Genomic DNA, 5740 nt, shown 5'->3' with positions numbered 1-5740 from the left:
TAGTGCAGGGAAGCAGCTCCCTACCCTACTACACCAACCTAACTTAGGAGGAGGGGGAGATACCCCCAACCTGTGGGAGAGAGGTGGGGACACAACCATCCCCGCTGGACCCACATGGATTGTGAGGAGGAATCTCCTCTGCAAGGCTCAACCTAGAGAGTGAGCTGGAGATAGCCTCCCTGAGGGCCTGTTGGGGGCGGGGGGTGAGGCAGCCCCTTCTAGAGATCAGGAGATGCAGAGAGATGGGGTGTGAGGAAAGGGGTGGGGGTAATGTAAGGCAAAGGAAGGAGGATAGATGTGGGGCGGGGGGTCCACCAGGGCTGGTTAACCTGGTGCTGTGTGGAAGAGCCAGTGACAGGTCCAGGGGCATTTCATGCAGCAAAGACACATTGAATAAAACCATAGCACTCTTTATGAAGAGAATAAAGAACTGTGCTGATAAGCAAGGCTCTCAGATAGATGCAGATGAGTAATATTTTAGCAAACCAATACACAGGCATCAGTAGAAAGGAGAGGAAAAGCCACACATTCAGACACTCACATCGACTTTCCCTTCCCATAGCCTCTCACCAGAGGTTTTTGAAGTGTGTTACAGAGGTTAAATCATGAAGCCACACAATACACCTGTGAGGTAGGTCAGTCTTATTATCTCCACTTAACAGGAAAACAGGGAAGTGAGCAAACTAACATCCAACACTGAGGCTGTGGCAGAGCTAGGAATAGATCCCAGAAATCCTGGTTTCTGCTCCCTGCTTGTTATCACTAAACTGCTCTTTTTGGGTTTCTCTCTGCATAGGTTTACTAAGGTAATTGGGATTTTTCTTTCCTCTTTCCTCCCATCAAACAAGTGCCATACCTTTAAGTGAGATTTATGTGAGTGCATTTATAGATCAGTGGCAATATCAAGGTGTCATTCAGAGTTTGTACACACCACACAGACGTGGAAATAGTTCGGAAACACAGTTTAAGGGTGCATAAGGCACAATCAGTACTGAAGTCAATGAGAGTCTATTGGATTTAGTGGGCCTGGAATTGGGGTCAGCCCTCCCACCCTGTTTCCTATCAATAGGAAGTGAGAGTGCTCAGCACCTCCCAGGATCAGGAGTCCTTAGTGCAACAGGCACACATGTAGAACCAATAACCAGCCAATATTAGCAGTATTAAAAAATAAAGTAATACAACTGTTACAGCCTGGGAGATACTGATTTTGTCACTAAATTATTTGAGTACAATGATATTTTGTGCTGTTGTTTCAAATGTTATTACATGGTTCACATCACTGAGTTTCTTTATAGGTGCACATTAAGCTTAACTTAAAGCTAAGGCACTTTTAAACTAAAGGTCTTGGTTCATCAGGTGGGTGGGGGCAATGGGTAAAATACAACAATATTTCTTCTAAGCTTTCTCAGAATCTTCCTGTCCCTCTGTAGGATCAAATCAATTAAACTCTACAGTTGTCTTGTTTCCTTGTAGTAATGCATTAATTGCAAAGCTTAATTTATCACTGAGTTGCACAACTGCAGTTTAGAACCAATGAGCATGGTAAGTATTTTCTGGCAGTGAATAGATAGTACAGCTTATGTCTACTTTGTTCACAAGAGAAGAAGGTAAAGGGATGGGCAGTTTAACAGTTTGGCCCAGATTCTGCAAACACTTAGAACTTCTTGCACATGAGTAGTCCCCTTAAAGTCCTATGCATAAGTGTTTGCAGAGTGCAGCCTTTATTATTGTTATCCAGAGCAGGGAGTGGAATCTCCCAATAACAAGCTAAATGTACTGTTAAACTAATATTAAAAATGATATTTAAATAGTTTTGTTCTAAATAAACAAGTATCCTTACGAGTCACCAGGATCTGTTTTATTGTCACTCTTTTTGATGTTATCTCCTTAGTTGGCTTTTCATCAGAGATCCTTTGACTGTTCTGTTCTAAGGTTTAGTTCTGTAGAAATCTGAGTTCAGGTGAACTGCAAGTTGATAGGTAGATTCTGAGAGTTTGCCTGTGGCCAGTTATTTAGTTTTAAAAGAGTCTTCTCACCCAGTTATTGTTACACTGGAGACACTGGATTGTCGGACAGAAGTAAGAGCAACAATGAAAACAATGTGGACAAGAAATGTAACCGTGAACTGCATTTTTACATGAAGCAATTGGGCCTCCTTACAAGGCTTAAAATAAGAGAATTCCAGAAATGGATTAAAGAAGCTGGATGGAAGCTTATTTTTCCTTATTATTCTGTATTAAGTGGTTGAACTTGGCTTTTACAGTCCTGTCTATTTAAGGAATGAGGCCAGCCCATTTGGCAGAACTGAAGTTATTTTTGTGGTGAACACTGGCAAAAAGAGTTTATTGGCTAGTTCTGCTTATCCCTTTCTATTCTTTCATTCAGATTTGGGCTAACTTAATTAGAAGCACATGGCTGAACCTGCATATAACCTTTAAAAATAATTTAACAGTAGTTAAACCTCCTCCCTCTTTTGGAGTAACTACTTTGCAGCAGATTAATCATGAAATAAAGCAACGATGAACCAAAAGAGAGAGTTACTTTATAAATGCACTTGATCTCCAGTTCCTTTGCTCTGAAATAGGAGATTTTCAGTGTCTTACATTTTTCTGACACAGAAAAAGCATGTAGAAGCTCAGTTAGTTTAGTTGTGGTAGTTCGTTTTGGATGCTGTACTAACTTGCACTGAATTCACATTGCTATCAACAGATGTTCCCCCAAAATGCATCCATTTCATTTTAATTTCTTTCTGATTAACTTTAGGAGATAATTCCAGAAAAGCAAGAGACAACTGAGGAAAATACAGGAATAGTAAGATGTGAGCTGGTAATGTAGAAATTTACCTAAACTATGATGACCTCTGTGTCCCATCCAGCCAGGTGATAAAAGCATTTCCCTATGTGAAAGCTGTTTGGTCTGGGATACAGAGTTGCTATCTTCAGCCCAGCATGACTGAAAAACTGCTTCAAGTTTACTCCTGATCTTTTCTGTTAGAGTACATTAAAATGTCCTGACCTTTGAGCTCCTTAGTCCTGGTTAGGCATGATTTCTGATTTTATTGCTCCTTTTTCGTTGGCAGAATATCTTAAAACATGTGGAGGAAATAATGATGTGCTCTAAGAGTAATGCCTTTTATTTAATAAAAGTAAGAGCTTCTTGAAAAGGAATAATTTCCCTGCACACTTCAAGCCGCTTTGTTTTATGTGGAAGACTGTATTCCCTGGCTCCTCCTTTGTTTGCACGGTGCCTTTTACAATTCATTCCCCCAACCCAGAACTTAAATAGTCTATTTCCAATTTCAACTGCAAATTCATTTTGCAAATACCTAATTTTAAATAAGATATGAAGGAATCTGCTTCTATATCCTCTGCTAACTGGATCAATGCATAGCTTCCAAATCTGTGTGTATACTTTTCCCCTCAGAAATAAAACGCAGCTATTTAGTTGCCAAAAACCTCTGTTCCCAAAACCTGTTCATTTATATTCCTTTCATATTAATGTTTAAAATGAAATGAATGTAAATTTGAACTATATACTAGTTAATTTAAATACAGCAAACTTACAAACTCTCTTATTACAATGCCAAAACACTGTCTTTGATTCAATAATACTGTATCATTGTAACAAATTACACTTAAAAATCATTTAGTGTGAAATTGCAGATTAAGCCCATCAGGGATGGAGTTTTAGCACTAGTCTAGCCACTTGGGAGTGTACAGATGGTGAATCTGAGTTTTACAATAGGCACAATCACTGATTACACCCATGGATCTAACGGACAAAAAGACCTGCCTCACAACTAAGATAGGAAAAATACAGTGGAGGTCCTAGTGCCTGACTTGTTCAGAATAAACTACTTTTAAAAATGCCTTTACCTTTAAAAGATTTGTTTAATGTGTAGTACAAAGAAAAACCTAATTAATATGCCCTGCATTTGCAAAAGTAGTTTTATGCCTATTCTTTTTTAAATTTGTTTTTTCCACATTGCAGCCATGTAAGCAAAAACTGTATTTTTAATTGTTGGAATTATGCACATATGGGTTTGGCAGCTTCTAACTACCAGTGTCTTCAGTACTTAAACTAATACCTGTTGTTCTCTATTCAGAAGGGAGAAAGTTGTCATGCTCTGCATGGGCTAATGATAGTTTCTCTCTCGCCTAGTATTGTCATGACTTTGAAAAATGCCATCTGATCTAGTCACTGATTTCAAATTTCATACTGAGGACACAAGGAATGGATCCATTATACTGATGTAAGGGGTCACCAGGATAAGGCTAGTAATAGAAAAGGAGAGCATCTTTCTGGGTATGCCAGCCTCCACTTATAGCTTTTTTAAAAGAAGCTTCTCTTTTTGGCCATGAGCAATGCTAACTATACAAGTTTCAGGAGTCTTATGCAAGCTCTATAACACTCATGCACATTACTGTACACTCATAAGTACTCTTCTGTCACTAACATAATTGCTTTTTTTCAATTTTAAGAATGGGAGAAAGGTGAAATACCTTTATTCCTACGGTATTAGTGCAAGTGCATTTCTTGTACAATTTGATAGACTCTCTTAGTTCAAACAGCAGAAGATTTAGATTTATGTCTTTATTTCCTTCAGTGAGTTTTATAAAGTTCTCTTTGCAGAGAAAAATCCAAAAAATATGTAATTTCAATGTAAGCTAGGTTTTGTTTATATTGCTGGCTATGATATGTGTATAAATTTAGAAAAAAATATTATAAAATACTTCTAAAGGTCTGACAAAAGTAGAGAAATTTTGAGTTAGAGGTGACTGCGTCTCATTGTTCTTAATTATCTCAAAGTTCTTAGAAGAGTTATAGATGTGTTTACCATAAACACTATATAAAGCCATAGGCTGATGTGTAAGCTCATTGGGGCTGGATCCATCTCATTGTTATATGTTTGTACAATTGTTAGCACAATGGGCCTAGGGCCTCTAAGAACTACCACTGTACAAAAACATAATAAGAAGTGCTTGAAGGGCTGACAACCCCACAAAAGGTAGGAGAGTCAGTGTAAAGTCTAACACTCTGTCCATCAGTTCTCCGCTTAAGCCTAATGTTGCAGCATGGTACATTGTGAGTGGTTTGCAAAAATTAGAATGTCCTTGATAGAAGGTTTGTTCTTTGATGCACAGCATAATTTATCTCTGTGCAGTGTTACTGTGTAACATAATTATTTTTATATAGAATATTATACAACAGACACTGTGAAAGGATAAACATGATTTGCTGGCCCATGTTGCTGCACTTCCGATGTCTAACATAATTGCTGGCGTCAGGACTTCTTAGCAAAATGTAACCCCAAAATGTCTTAAAAGCAGTAATGCGCTTCAAGAAGTATAGTTGTAGATTTTCATTTGTCCTTCAGTGATATCATTATTGAAGAAATATAAGCCAGTGGAATTTTCATTTCTAACATTAAATCCTTTCCCACATTGACATATGATAAACCTAAAAACATTTTAAAATATTCAGGCCCTAATGTGAGCCCATAGAAGCAAGAAGATTCAGGACTGAAGCTGAAATTACTCCCTTTACTCATTGTCTGTAGGAATTGCAGCACATATGGAAGATAATATCATCCATGTTTAGAGACACCCCCTATAACATCTAGGCATGAAAGGGTGTGCTAAGAAATAGCATGTCAGTTTGAACTTGAATTTGCTAACATTTGTGAATTTCAGTGAAATCCTTATTGCTACTTAAACATGAGCATTTGTGCTTTAATTTT

Source organism: Terrapene carolina, unplaced genomic scaffold (assembly GCF_002925995.2).
Source record: "Terrapene carolina triunguis isolate 2854851 unplaced genomic scaffold, T_m_triunguis-2.0 Scaffold234, whole genome shotgun sequence".
Classification (NCBI taxonomy): Eukaryota; Metazoa; Chordata; order Testudines; family Emydidae; genus Terrapene; species Terrapene triunguis.
The sequence above is the reverse complement of the archived record's forward strand: the minus strand, read 5'-3'. Positions refer to the sequence as shown.